This window comes from Mycteria americana, chromosome 1 (assembly GCF_035582795.1).
Source record: "Mycteria americana isolate JAX WOST 10 ecotype Jacksonville Zoo and Gardens chromosome 1, USCA_MyAme_1.0, whole genome shotgun sequence".
NCBI classification, from domain to species: Eukaryota; Metazoa; Chordata; class Aves; order Ciconiiformes; family Ciconiidae; genus Mycteria; species Mycteria americana.
Window position 1 is genome coordinate 99,204,378 of NC_134365.1, and position 13,836 is coordinate 99,218,213.

Sequence of the window (13,836 nt, forward strand, 5' to 3'; positions counted from 1 at the left end):
CAGCTGCACCACTAAGTACAACCAGGCCAGGTCAGCCTCAGCATCACAAAAGTGCCCATTAGCACAGCTATGATGTGTACACCTGTTCAACAAGAACAGGGTTGAGTTCACATCTCCATTTTAATGACACATTCAAACAGACATTCAGTAGCCTTTAAGTATCCCCTTCCAGAGGACCTTTTAAAGTGCATGTCTAAGGAAGCAAAAAAAGGTTCCGGAAGTAATTAAGAAGAGTTTGTAGTCCCTCAGTCATCCACAAACTAGTTTTTCTATTAGTTTAAGCAAGGGAAGTGTCTTCTGTTGTCTCAGAGAAATGTAACATGAGAATGCTGTGCCTGGTTGCATGAAGAACAGCATCACCAAGCTGGGATCCCAGACAGGGATGCAACATCAGGTGGTAGCAGAAGGATGTGCCTGCAAACACCATGCTTTGAGGCACGGGGCCTCTGCTAAATGTCATCTTCCTAGCTGAAGTTTAGCACCACAACCTCCCCTCTATAGTGGGACGCCATATGCCCGAGCGAGCACAGCTAGTGAGGGAACAGTAAATCAGGGCGACCAGCTGTGCCTGCCAGGAAAGGTCAGGCAGCAGGAGAAAGGCCGGGGGCGGGGAGGGGAGACAGGACAATGATGCAAATGCAGGCTTGGTTGCAAAGAAGGAGCCTGAGGCAGGAGTCAGCTTTGTAAGTTGTGAGAGGCTGTGCAAGAGGTGCGGAAGGTAGCTACCTCTTCAAGGGAGAAGACTGGGGAAAAAAGATGGTGCGCTCATTCAGTATTAAATGAATGAGGAGATGAGATCAGTGAGAGAACCCGAATTACTGTGGAACAGGAAATACTGTTTAACAAAGGAAAAAGAAGGTGTCAAACAGTAAGAGGTGCAGTTACTGAACTAGAATCTGTGTGGTTTATGTAGAGACAAAATAGCAAATTGTCTACAACACCTGGTGAACAGTATGTTCGACCTCTCATGTCAAACAAAAAAATTAAGCTTACTGAAAATAGAAGGGCTTGTTTCTGGGGTCGCGTTGGATGTGTACACAAGTATTTCTTTGGCAGGTTTTGGGGAGGGCGTGGAGAGAAGAAGGGTTTCACACAGAATCACACAGAATCTTATAGGTTGGAAAAGACCTTTAAGATCATCAAGTCCAACCATAAACCTAACACTACCAAGACCACCACTATACCATGTCCCTAAGCACCTCATCCAAACGTCTTTTAAATACTTCCAGGGATGGTGACTCAACCACTTCCCTGAGCAGCCTGTTCCAATGCTTGACAACCCTTTCAGTGAAGAATTTTTCCTAATATCCAGTCTAAACCTCTCCTCGTGCAACTTGAGACCATTTCCTCTTGTCCTATGGCTAGTTACTTGGGAGAAGAGAAACCCGCATCTCTACACCCTCCTTTTCAGGTAGTTGTAGAGAGCGATAAGGTCTCCCCTCAGCCTCCTTTCCTCTGGGCTAAACAACCCCAGTTCCCTCAGCCGCTCCTCATCAGACTTGTGCTCTAGACCCTTCACCAGCTTCGGTGCCCTTCTCTGGACACGCTCCAGCACCTCAGTGTCTTTCTTGTAGTGAGGGGCCCAAAACAGAACACAGTAGTCGAGGTGTGGCCTTACCCATGCTGAGTACAGGGGGATGATCACTTCCTTAGTCCTGCTGGCCACGAAATTCCTGATACCAGCCAGGATGCTATTGGCTGTCTTGGCCACCTGGGCACACTGCTGGCTCGTGTTGAGCCAGCTGTCAACCAGCACCTCCAGGTCCTTTTCCACCGGGCAGGAAAAGGACCTTTTCCAGCCCCTCTTCCCCAAGCCTGTAGCATTGCATGGGGTTGTTGTGACCCAAGTGCAGGACCCGGCACTTGGCCTTGTTAAACCTCATACAGCTGGCCTGGGCCCATCGATCCAGCCTGTCCAGATCCCTCTGCAGAGCCTTCCTACCCTCAGGCAGATCAACACTCCTGCCCATCTGCAAACTTACTGAGGATGCACTCAATCCCCTCCTCCAGTTCATTGGTAAAGATATTAAACAGAACTGGCCCCAATACTGAGCCCTGGGGAACACCGCTTGTGACCGGCCGCCAGCTGGATTTAACTCCCCTCACCACCACTCTTTGGGCCTGGCCATCCAGCCATTTTTTTACCCAGCGAAGAGTACACCCATCCAAGCCATGAGCAGCCAGTTTCTCCAGGAGAATGCTGTGGGAGGCAGTGTCAAAGGCTTTACTAAAGTCTAGGTAGACAACGTCCACAGCCTTTTGCTCATACACTAAGCAGGTCAGTTTGTCATAGAAGGAGATCAGGTTGGTCAAGCAGGACCTGCCTTTCATAAACCCATGCTGGCTGGGCCTCATCACCTGGTTGTCCTGTACGTGCCACGTGATGGCACTCAAGATGATCTGCTCCATGACCTTCACTGGCACCGAGGTCAGACTGACAAGCCTGTAGTTCCCCAGATCCTCCTTCCAGCCCTTCTTGTAGATGGGTGTCGGATTTGCTAACTTCCAGTCAACTGGGACCTCCCTGCTTAGCCAGGACTGCTGGTAAAGGATTGAAAGCTGCTTGGTGAGCACTTCTGCCAGCTCCCTCAGTGCCCTTGGGTGGATCCCATCCGGCCCCATAGACTTGTGTGTGTCTAAGTGGTGCAGCAGGTCGCTACCCATTTCCACTTGGATTATGGGGGCTTCATTCTGATCCCCATCCCTGCCTTCCAGCTCAGGGGGCTGGGTACCCGCAGAGTAACTGGTCTTACTATTAAAGACTGAGGCACAGAAGGCATTAAGTACCTCAGCCTTTTCCTTTTCATTTCTACAGCCAGGCAGTAGTTGGAAACAAGCCAGGATGCCTCTGATCTCCAGCTGCTAATGAAATTATATTGTGCTATTGCTTTGCTATTTAAAAAATACCCTGCAATATTTAGATGATAGATTTGCTACTTTTTCTTCCTGCATTTTTGCTAGGTTTAGGTCTGACCGGCCAATTTCATTGGGAAGCTTATTAATTCTGTTGAAAGAACAGCAGACCTGCAATACGTTGTGGAGGGAGGGGGGGTGGTACCGGCCTTATTGTCCCCCCCGTCCCCTCACTCCTGCTAAACCCCGGTGCTGCCGGGCACCCGCCGGAGCGGCGCGGCGCGGCGGGCGGCGTGCTCGGAGCTCCCCCCGCTGGCCGGTCCCGCCCGGGCTGGCAGCGGCAGCCGGGGAGAGGGAGCCGAGGGTGAGGGCTGGGTGGGGGCCGCCTCACGAATTTCCTGCAGTGCTTCTGCTCAGGCTGATAATGACTGCTATCTTGGAGCCCAGGAAAAATCTGTGTACCCTGCGTGGTGAATCTCTGTATTGAATAGCAATATGTTCTGGGAGGAAAACGAGGGAACGGCAGGTTTTGTTGATTTTCTTTTTTCCTTCAAGATTCTTCTTTCCTGCAGGACAGGTAGAGGTGAATGTTGTAGGGCTTTCACACAGAAAGTTATTTGTGACTAAAGGGACTCGATGGCTGACATTAAATTGTTCGTGGCATCACTCTCATTTACTGATCCTGCCGCCCCCAGCACAAACACGCACATGACCCATGGATTATCACGAACGTGTTTTGGTATGGGGGCACACCAGGTTAGTGAACAGATTTGTCCGGTGTGTCACCTTGCCAACAAAACTGACCTACTGATATACAAAATTGCCTGTTGGGGGGCAGGGGTGCAGGGAAACAGAGTTAGGGAGGATGGAAACCTCTTTAAAAGTCAGAAGTAGAGTTTGCTGATGGATTTTACCAGACAATGCAAACAACATGCTGAGTCTGTTACAGCACCAGCTCCAGTCTCTGCATCACTGAGACAGCTCTTTCAGAAGCTGCATCTTTATGCAGAGATGCTGCGCTGCCCAGGCTGACAGTTTGTTTGTATCAGCTCTACAGTAAGAGCCTCTCAGTGTCTGATATCTCCGGAGGCTTTGCTGTTTCACCTTTCACAGGGGCTGTGTTCTGTTTATCTCTATTGCTTCTCTTGAAGTTTTCCATTCTTCAGCCAAAGCAGTTTTGCAAAATTCCTCCCTTATCTGCTAATTAACACTTTTCCTCATCAGGCGTCAGGAAGACTCTTAAAATATAATTTTTTTTTTTCCCTGAATTCCATTTGTTTCCCTTTATGCTTTGAGTTTTCTGTTTTCTGCTGCTAAATTGTTCTTCCCCATTTCCATCCTCCTCATGGTTTCACTTTTTGATTAGTCCCACATTCTTGAAAAAAGTCCTCACAGTTACAGTATCCATTGGGGAAAGGGAAAAAAAAAAGTAGCCAACAGCTGAAAGTTGTCCTTTCTATCAACTCTGCCAAGGAACTGCTTACAGCCTCCTGGCTCCATTCAGAGACTACCATTTAATGACCTTTCCAAGGGTCAAGTACTAACAGGGATTGGTATTCACTTACAGAATATCTTCAACCACTGCATCCTGAAATGTGAATTACAGCATTTTGTATTCCAAGATACGACTTAAAAGTTTTTATTTGTCAAAGTACAGCACCTCAACTCACTTGAGGCAAAGTATTTTTTTTCTGAGGATGTACTTTATCAAAATGTCCTCCTCTGTGGGACAGAAAATTTCAGTGAAGTTGCCAAGGACTAAATGCTTTCCCCCTCTCCAATTCATACTGTGTTTGATATTATCTTGGCTGCGCTTTCATCAGAAACTGTGAGCAAAACAGTGTGGTAAGGCAGTGAGTAGAAGACCTTCACAGGAAAATTAAATGACACAAGAAGTGGCATTAGAGATTTGTAACGAGGGGGCTGGTGAGAGAGCGCTAGCAGCATAAATGTCAGGGAACAAGCATGCTGTGAGAGGTGTGATTGCTCAAATGAGCGTTGAATGTTCATGGTTATGAAAGGCCCCTGTGCCATTTTCCATAAAAGTAGCGACGTTAAAATCCAATGATCCACCAAATTCTTTCACTCTTCTCATCACATAAAGTTCCTTATCTAGTTGTGATTTGATACGCAATTCTTCCTTCTTTGTATTTTATGCACAAAAGAGTTCTCATCTCAGCACTGCAGAAATGGCAAATTTGTTCCTGTCTGTTGTGAACAGAGCCTGATTAAATTTCCTAAACAAAACATATCTTGGACAATAATGGTGACTTTAGGAGAAGCTGGGTTTTAATATGCTTTTCTACATGCTAGTTTTAAAAAAATGGAACACGTGATGTAGTCTAAATAACTCCAGTTGGTGAAAACTAGAATTTGGTAATCCAAAAGAATTAGCTGTCGTCTCAGTGAAGCGGTTTGGAAAATGAGTGCGTTTTCAGTACAGAAGAATTTGAGTGGCTTTGCAGCCTAACTGCTCGGTTTTAGGTCATTTCTAAACTCAGGCTGTAGGAACTCCCTTTCTCAATGAAAGGCACTTAAAAATGTTGCATTCTTAGCATATATGGTGAATTCTATACCCATGACAGCCTTCAGTAAGCCCTGCCATCAGCAGCCACTTTAATGTATCCTCAAGTCTTCCACTGCAGTTTTGCTTGACCTTTACAGGCCTTCTCTGTTAGGTGACTGATTTTGCTGGTCCACAGAGCAGTTGGTTAAGTGAAGTACTGCTGGAAAGTAAAAATCTTTGTTTCATCTTCTGTAGGTGCAATATGGAAAGTTTTGGGTAGTGAACTGGCTGCTCCTCAGCCAAAACACCCAGCCATGGGGTGCTTGTACCACACAGCATAATCCCTCCTCACTCTCTGTGTCCTGGAGAAGACAAGGCTGATGAAGGACTCTTGCAAGAGGCAAGCAAAATGTGCATCCCCGTTCTCTGAGAAGCTGAGAGATTTACACAGGCACATAAATGGGGGCTCAAGTTAGCAGCTAACGGCAGCTCTGCTTCTGTTTTGCTGTGGGAAAAAATGGGTCCTGTTCCTCTCCTCTGTCCTCCTGTTCCCCCTCACCACACTAAATCTGGCCCAAGAGGGACTCTGCAGCTGGCCTGGGAAGGGAGAGAGGCCTCCCCGGGGCCAGGCCCACCAGCCACCCTGGCAGGCTGACAGAGGGAACTCGGCAGTGCCTAGGGTAGGGGCACACTCAGGTAATGCTGGATGAATAATAGAGGGATTGGTTTGGTGCTGCACTGCTAAAAAACTCTGTAGCTGACACATGAAGCTGGGAAGAAGGGCAGCTGGAGAGAAGAAAACCAGAAATCACTTTGGCCCAAAAAGAAACGTTTTGTTCAGCTGCATCCTACTTATTTTTGGTGCGTAGATAAAGGGAATATGAATTTCGTTCAAGCTTTTTCCTTCAGTTTATGTCAACTTTAAATCAAATTAATGTTAAGATGAATAGGATTCCAACTGAAAAGTGAAAAACCAAAGAGCTCCTTGGAATTGATAATAGTAATGAAAAAAATATTTCCAAAACAAGGACTTTATGCTGCCAGCATCTAAAATAAATACTTCAAGGCTTTTGAAATCCCTCAGTACATACATGTACCCACATTTCTTATGGGCCGAATGCTGAGTTCAATCATGTTTTAAGGTCATCCCATCCTTCAGTGTGTTTACCGTTTGTTAAACACAGGTGCCAAACCGAGTAGGGAAATTATCACAGGCTAGTGGATGTAGAATGGTGCTGGGAAAAGAGAGAGTAAGCTTGATCTTAAGACTGAAATATATGTAATTAATTGCTGTATTGGTTGGACAAATAACAGGGAACATAAAATTAATTATCACATGAGGGCTACCAGGGAAAAGCACAAAGCTTAACATTGTCAGTTAAGCTGAAGAGCTCCTATCCCAGGGGCTCAAATCACTTGGCTGTACAAATCTGGGAGAGCTGGCAATGCTCGATCAGACACACTCAGGATGTAAAGCAAGAAATAACATCCAAAAGCCAGACCAAAAGTTCAGTACAACCTCTGGCCTTAATATCATGTGGGTCCTTTTTTATTGGTTTAAAATCCTCCTATTTTTGCTGGTCTCAGTAATTCTCTTTCACTAACGCATTGGTATTACCTAGCATAGGGAATATAACTTAAGTGACCTAATTTTTGGCAGTTATAAGGTTGTAACATAAAGTATTACTTTTATTTCACACCATTAGGTCAAATTAATTTTATCAGCTGGAATTCATACTGGTGACCAGGGGATATGAAGAGCCTCCTCATGCTCCTGCTTGGGTTATGGAGGAAAAAAAATCATCTTTTCTGGTAAGATTGACGCTTGTTGTAGGGGCAATGCTTTACTTAGACTTCTCCGTGACATTTTTCTTGAATGGTCCATGGTATATGAGGGGCAATGAAACAAAACTAAGTGAGCCTCTTGTTTACACTTTTTCCTCTCCTTTGTCAGGTTATTGCTCCCTCCTGCACCTAACTTTGTTTTCACATTTTCTCTTTCAAATAGTCCCTTATGAATCCTTTTTCTCCTCACAAATCTTCTGTGGACTGCCTTTTTTTTCACTTCTGTAATAATCATATCTTTAAGATGTTTTGGTGGTAAAGAGGCAGTTGTATGGTCTAGAGACTTGTGTAATTAAGTAGTCAGAGCTTGCACCCTAAAATAAATGGATCTCTGCTAAATTGCTTGGCTCTCACTGATTGTTGAACAGTGATATTACTGAGCTAAGGAACCACTGGTAGCAATTTACCTCTCTGAAACGCTCTGGAAATGTGGATGGTGATGGGAATGTGCTCAAATAGTACTGAGAGCAGTGGTAGCCAGTTGCAAGGAAGACAGACAGAATATAGCCTCATTTTTATGACAATAGATGACTCGTATTTTTAATATCTTACTGTTAACTCAGGCAGAAATGACTAAATATGATATTCCACATTACAGAAATTTGAGGAGTGAGTCCTGCACTCCAGGTAAAAGTGAAACATATGAGATACAGCTTTTAAATAGAGTAGAAAAAGAAAATGAACATACCAAAAAATGTGTGCCTGTTCTGAGGCTAAAGAGCCAATTTGTCAGTTTGCAAGGAGCTACATAAGATCCTGATCAGAGCTTATGATGGAGTGTAAGGGAAAATGTCAAGAGGGAGACTTTTGGAAAACCAGAAGTAACCTTCAAGAAGGCATGGTGATTTGACAAGGAAAGGCAAACACAAGGGCAGAACTGACAGGAGAACAATGTTCTGACACTGGGGTCACTGCAGAAAGTCCAGAAAGGAGATGTGGGTAGAAAGGGAACTAAAGCTCAAAGTCTTGAGTTCACAAAAGCAACATGCAGAACTGCCTGGATTGGGACAAGCAGCAAAAAGCCATATACTCTGAAAAACACCCAAGCATTACGCTACATTACATTGACTTCCACAAATTTGCAAGCACTAGCTGACCATGAACAACTTGGATGAGAGGACATCACCAGCACCATTTGTGCAAGGTAATCCTTCACAAGAGCAACGGACAAGATTTCAGCAGAAGATAAATGAGCTCTTAGCCTGAAAGCAAATGGAACATTTATTAATTTTAAGCTGTACACAGGTGTACAAGCCAGTGTTTTGTCAGAGACAGTGATAGTAGCAAGGAAAGAAGAGCCCAGATAAGACAAATGGATAGAATTCAGGTTTGCAGTTGTGATCTTATGGCCATTAAGAGAGTGAGTGAAGTAAATGTATGAGTAAATAACATATTGCAAAGGTACTATTTGTAATAATACCAGGGACAAAAATATCTTTTACTGATTTTAAAACATATCCAGTTCTTCATCTTATGCAGTGGTGCTTCACCTTAGAATAAAGGTGACAAAGTTTGAAGAAGAGGTTTAGGATGCTTTCCCAGTGGAGAAGAAAGCATTCAGCAGAATACAAACTATACCTGAAAGTTCACTGTCCAATGGAGGAGCAAAGAAAGGAGCTGGCTAAGTTTATCACTGCAGGAAAAAAGAGAGCAAAGAACAGAATAAACAGAGCAAGACACTCACTTTCTGTAGAAAAAACCAAGCATTTCTCTAAGCAACAGAATGAAGGAATCTCATAGGTTATGCCTTTTGGTTAAATGTTTTTTTGACTGAAATATACAAAGATATTCTGCCGTCTCTGCAAACACCAAGAACATTTTCCTCTGTTTCCCCTATCAGCTCTCCTCTGCAGAGTATTGGCAAAATGTGGGCTGCCATGTTTGGCTGTAGAACTGCCTGAAAAGATAAAAATGCCTGGGGGGAGTGAACTTTCAAAGCTGCTAATCCCAGTCTTCCTTCTCCTCTGCTCTGTCTTGTCTGAAGAGAACTGAATACCATTAAGTCCTCTTCCTTATTCTGTAATTTTGGTTGAACATGCCAAGGCACACACACTGCCAGGGTGTCACATTATGGCTGGTTCTGTAGGAAATTAGGCTAATCCTTTCACTATATGTTGATTGAACAGAAACCCAACAACAAAGTAAAAATGGAACGTAAGCAGATCCTAGGTAGGTTTCTGTAGCTGGCCCATCCAAGTGATTGTGGCAAATGTCTTTAGAGAAGCAGAGCACACTGACGTCAAGAGCCCCTTTAGCATTGACAGGAATAATGGCAAAAACTCCCTCTGTCAAAGATGGCTTCCAATACTTGGTGGAACCAGATCTGTGCTATAAGAGGGTTGCCTGATATGTTAAGGGCATAACTGAAAATCAGAAGGAAAGAGGACAATGTGGTTAACACTTCTACCATATTAGTGTTAAGATCATTCTTAACAGGCTTATGAATAGAAACATTAAATAAACCATCATTTCAAAAGCATGGCTTTTTGGCAATTAAAAAAGCAAGCACTGTGTAGAAATCTTAAATGAGCTGATAATCCAAATCACTCCTATAAAGATATTGCACTAAGAAAGCTATTTTCAACTGTCATCATATGCATAGATATTTGCCGATTAAAATCTAAGCAAGTTTTAAGAAATAAGTTGACTGTATTTTTTGCTCAAGACTATTTGAAGTTTTATGTTTTCGCTAAAAAAAAAAAAAAAAAAACAAAAACAAAACCAACCAACTAAAACCAACCCTGCTCTTACCCCTCTGTTTGTTTTTCTTTTTCATTTTAGCTATTATCAGGAATCAGAAATTGGAAACAAATATTACTTTCAGGTTAAATCCAACACAGAGCAGAAAATATGTGTAACTTATTTTGGATGTCTTCCAATAAATGACTAGCCTAAAGAAACTTTGAGTGCCTTAGGCAGTCGAGTACAATCCTGATGACCTATTTTGAGAAGATTGGTAGACAAGAAGAAAGTTTGCCTAATCTTTTTTCAGTGTGGCTCATTCATGGGCTCCTGTGGCAGTTTGGATTGAACCCTGGATGCTTTGGCTATTAACACTGCAAAAATAAATAGGGTTTTAAGAGTGTACAAACTACAAAGTAGACAATTATCTCAAGTTCATTTTAAGAGCCACAAAACTGTACCTGTCCTTGGGTGCAGATCTAAAGGGAAAGGATATTCTTGTGAACTGGGATGCAGTCAAAGCAGCTGAGACAAGGCTCGTTTTGCAGTCAAACAAAATCCTTATACCTTTTTGTACCTGTCTCTTTCACTGTGCTCTATGCTAGTTGTGCTTGCAAAATCTTATCTAAAATGTATGTCCTGCTTTTCGGGGAATAGGATATGTAGTACCAGTGGGGATTAATTAATGCTCCCTGCTAATCTAACTGTTCCTGTTAACATGGAGTAAGGTAAGAGGCTTTCTGAAAGGACAATTGTTGTTCCTTCATGTCAGTAACCTGTCTTAGTTTCATTCTGGGGATGACAAACCTCAAACAACTTGACAAATGCTTTTCCAGAGCTTTCCCTGATCATATGTGTTATTTCTGCTGCTACAGATTCAGACATGATAAAGAAAAGCAGGACTTGTGCTGGAAATATTCATGCCACATAAGGGGAAAACTTCTATAATGTGAGGTAAAATAAAGCACATGGAAACCAAACTCCACTTCAGGTCACTGTTATTGAGGGCCTGGGAGCTATTTAACTTGGGTTAAATTGCAGCCAGAGATGAGTGGGCTTGTGCAGGTAGCGGGTCTCACTGGAGTTGGTGAATCTCTCCACCAGCTTGGAGGATTACAGGCAACAGCAGCCAGCACCCTGTTTGAGTGGTGGATTTACTACTTCCAGTGCCAGTCTTGCTCTGTGGGACTTTTCATAAGCGGGAGTCACAGCCTTGCCCCTGTATCTGCCCTGCTTTCCCACACCTCTTTAGTTTCATCTGGATGCTCCATAGGTCCCTCCTGTAAAGGGAAATAGTAACTGGAGTAAGATTATTGTGAGCCACAGAAGCACAAGGTGGAGTCCTCCTTTAATCCCCTCCTGTGTTTGTGTACCAGTATCTTGCTGACCATGGTTCTCTGCATGCAACTCTCCATTTCTCTAGAGAGTATAAATGCGCTGATGTATTTGTTGCTCAGGTACAGCTGTCCGTAGGTAAAGTATCTTGTTCTGAAGAGAGTTTTTGTCTGCTGTCAGATCAAATGATGTTGATGGCTCTGATCAGGAAGCCCTCTGGGAGACAATTGAATTTTCTTCTGAGTATTAGAAGACTGTGTTGTAGTCAAGAGCGTCAAAGTGCTTCTACACGGTGGTATCCAAGACAGCACAGGCTATTTCTTAAACTATAAAGAGAATAACTCTGTAGAAAGAGTTGGAAGATGTTGACTTCTAATAGTCATCATTGTTTATTGTAACTGGAGATGTGGAAATCCAGCAGTTTGGGCTTTCTTCCTTCCACTCCCAACAGCACATTCTTGCTTTGAGGTAACAGGTTTTTGTGAATCCTTGGACAAAAACCAGATATCCCGTTCACATAGATTTACTTGGGTTTATTAAATAAAATTTTACAAAATTTCACTTGAAGAGTCCAGTTCTCTCTTCTGATAAGCCAGTGGCTATTTGGGAGAAGGTTAGCTATGGTGTGTGCTCTAATATTTAAGCTGAAGATACAGGACTTATGTATGAAGTTTGTTTGTCAGGGTTGTGGGAACAAAACAGGTAATACAACTAGGAGTCAAATGTTTCAGTGTAGTTTAATGCTATGGAAATTAATTCAATGTTCATCATTATCCACAGAGCATCTCCAGAGGTTTTTACTGTAATGTCACAGCAAATCTATTCAGTTCTTAAGAAAAGAGAGACTGTGCTCACAGCTGAGCTAATTTATATTAATACCTAGCATAACAGAAGTTATTTCAGAAGATCTTTAGGCATTACATCTACAATTAGTTAAAGAGTACACTTTATCACCTTATCTCATTTACTAAGGGTTGGTTCTCATCTATTTGCAAATTTTGCAGGCTTACAAAGTTTAAAGGTCTATTTTCAAAATAGTACATCTTGCTAAACTGTGCCCCTACAAAAGATTAATTACTTTAAGGTTTTTACCGTACAAAACAAGAAAACTTCAATACTGATAGGTTGGGGATTTTTGCTGCTTAAATTTACATATGTAAATTTCCCTAGGTAACAAAAATCTATTCAAGTTTTAAATTCTCAGTGCTAATGCTAACAATAGATACATTCACTACAGTGTGATTACACTGGATAGGCTTAACATCTAAAAAACCCACTTGGGTCTATTACATGGTTTCATAAATACAAATTACTTGTGATAGAATTCGTCAATGAATTGTACAGTAGAGGTAGCTTCAGCATCAGCATCAGGACTGCATTGCATTCCTTGCTCTCGTACACTCCAAATGCCACCATGCTGCAACTCAGAACCTCTAAGTACTTATTTCCTTAAATATCAGAGAACGTTAAAACATGTAAGACTATAAGAATGGCTGTCCTGTGTCTAACTGAATAGCCATTTAGCCTGACACCTTGTCTTCAACCAAGACAATGTAAAATGCTCTTTCTGATGTCTGTTTTGAAAATGAGAAGTGATCCAAATGAATCACTCTTAACTCTCCTTGCAGTAGTGACGTCCTGTAAAGCGGGAAACCTGCAACCCCGATCAACATTCTGCCTAAACATGACAGTAAGGTACCTCAAGTTCTGAGGATGGAGCTTGTAAATTGCGTAAGGAGAACTACAAAGTAAGGCTTGTTGGATACAGGTCATAAGCTGGAGGAATACTGCTATAGTAATAGGTTTGTATGACTAATATTCTTATCAACAGAAGGATATGAAAGAGATCAGAGAGTCAAGTGGGCTTGTTTCTTATACAAAGGACACTTTCTAGAAGCATGCTTGCAGCTCCTTAACATGCACCTAGATTTTTAATCTAGCAAGAAGATAGCAAGAAGAGCATAGCTGCCAGCAATGAGGGGTGCATTGTGGCTGCAGATCCCCGAGTATGTATTTGTGCAGTTAGCCAGAGCTGTGCCGCTGTGACCCCACTCTAACTGGTGCACTACCTACCTCGTTTGATATTGACCGTGGGGTGTCTGCATGAGTTCTAGTTGTACCTAATGTCATAATCCTGCAGTGTAAAAGGACTTTAGGAGCTATACATTGTTTATCTTTAAGGTGTCTTCACACACCTAGAAGAGTGAAAAAATGTGTTCAGGTGCATTTGTTGAAGCTGTTCAAATGTTAAGGAAACATGGGAAAGCAGTTTCCCAGCATCCTTAAACACCAAATTTTGGAATAGTTCATTCAAACACCCATGAGATGAGATGCTGGACTTTGTTTCACCCTCCAGGAAATGGCACAGCAGAGTAGTCTGTAGGAAGTGGGCCACACAGTAATGAAGTACTGTGCCAGGAGAATTATATTCAAAATGAACACTACAATAATAAATACTAGGGGAATTTTCTTTAGAGGAAGCTACAATCTCTATTTTTCTTAATAAAATTAGTTACTGACCTCTGACTAGATGCTTTACAAGTTATAGTAACAACAGATAGTTTGCTAGTTGAAGTGGGTGGCTATCAATTTTATTTAGTTGCCTTAGAAAGAAC

General features: G+C 42.6%; 1 long non-coding RNA gene across 9 annotated transcripts in view; it reads left to right on the plus strand.

The window, feature by feature from the left end:
- The window catches only part of LOC142415863 (uncharacterized), a 315,394-nt gene that overhangs the window by 210,366 nt on the left and 91,192 nt on the right, over window positions 1–13,836 (plus strand). For 8 of the 9 annotated variants that reach the window (XR_012777564.1, XR_012777560.1, XR_012777563.1 and 5 more), the window contains one exon: window positions 7,066–7,171. The exons of the other annotated variant lie outside the window; for it this stretch is intronic. This is a non-coding gene — a long non-coding RNA (uncharacterized LOC142415863). The remainder of the gene's footprint in view (window positions 1–7,065; window positions 7,172–13,836) is intronic. 9 annotated transcript variants of the gene reach the window in all.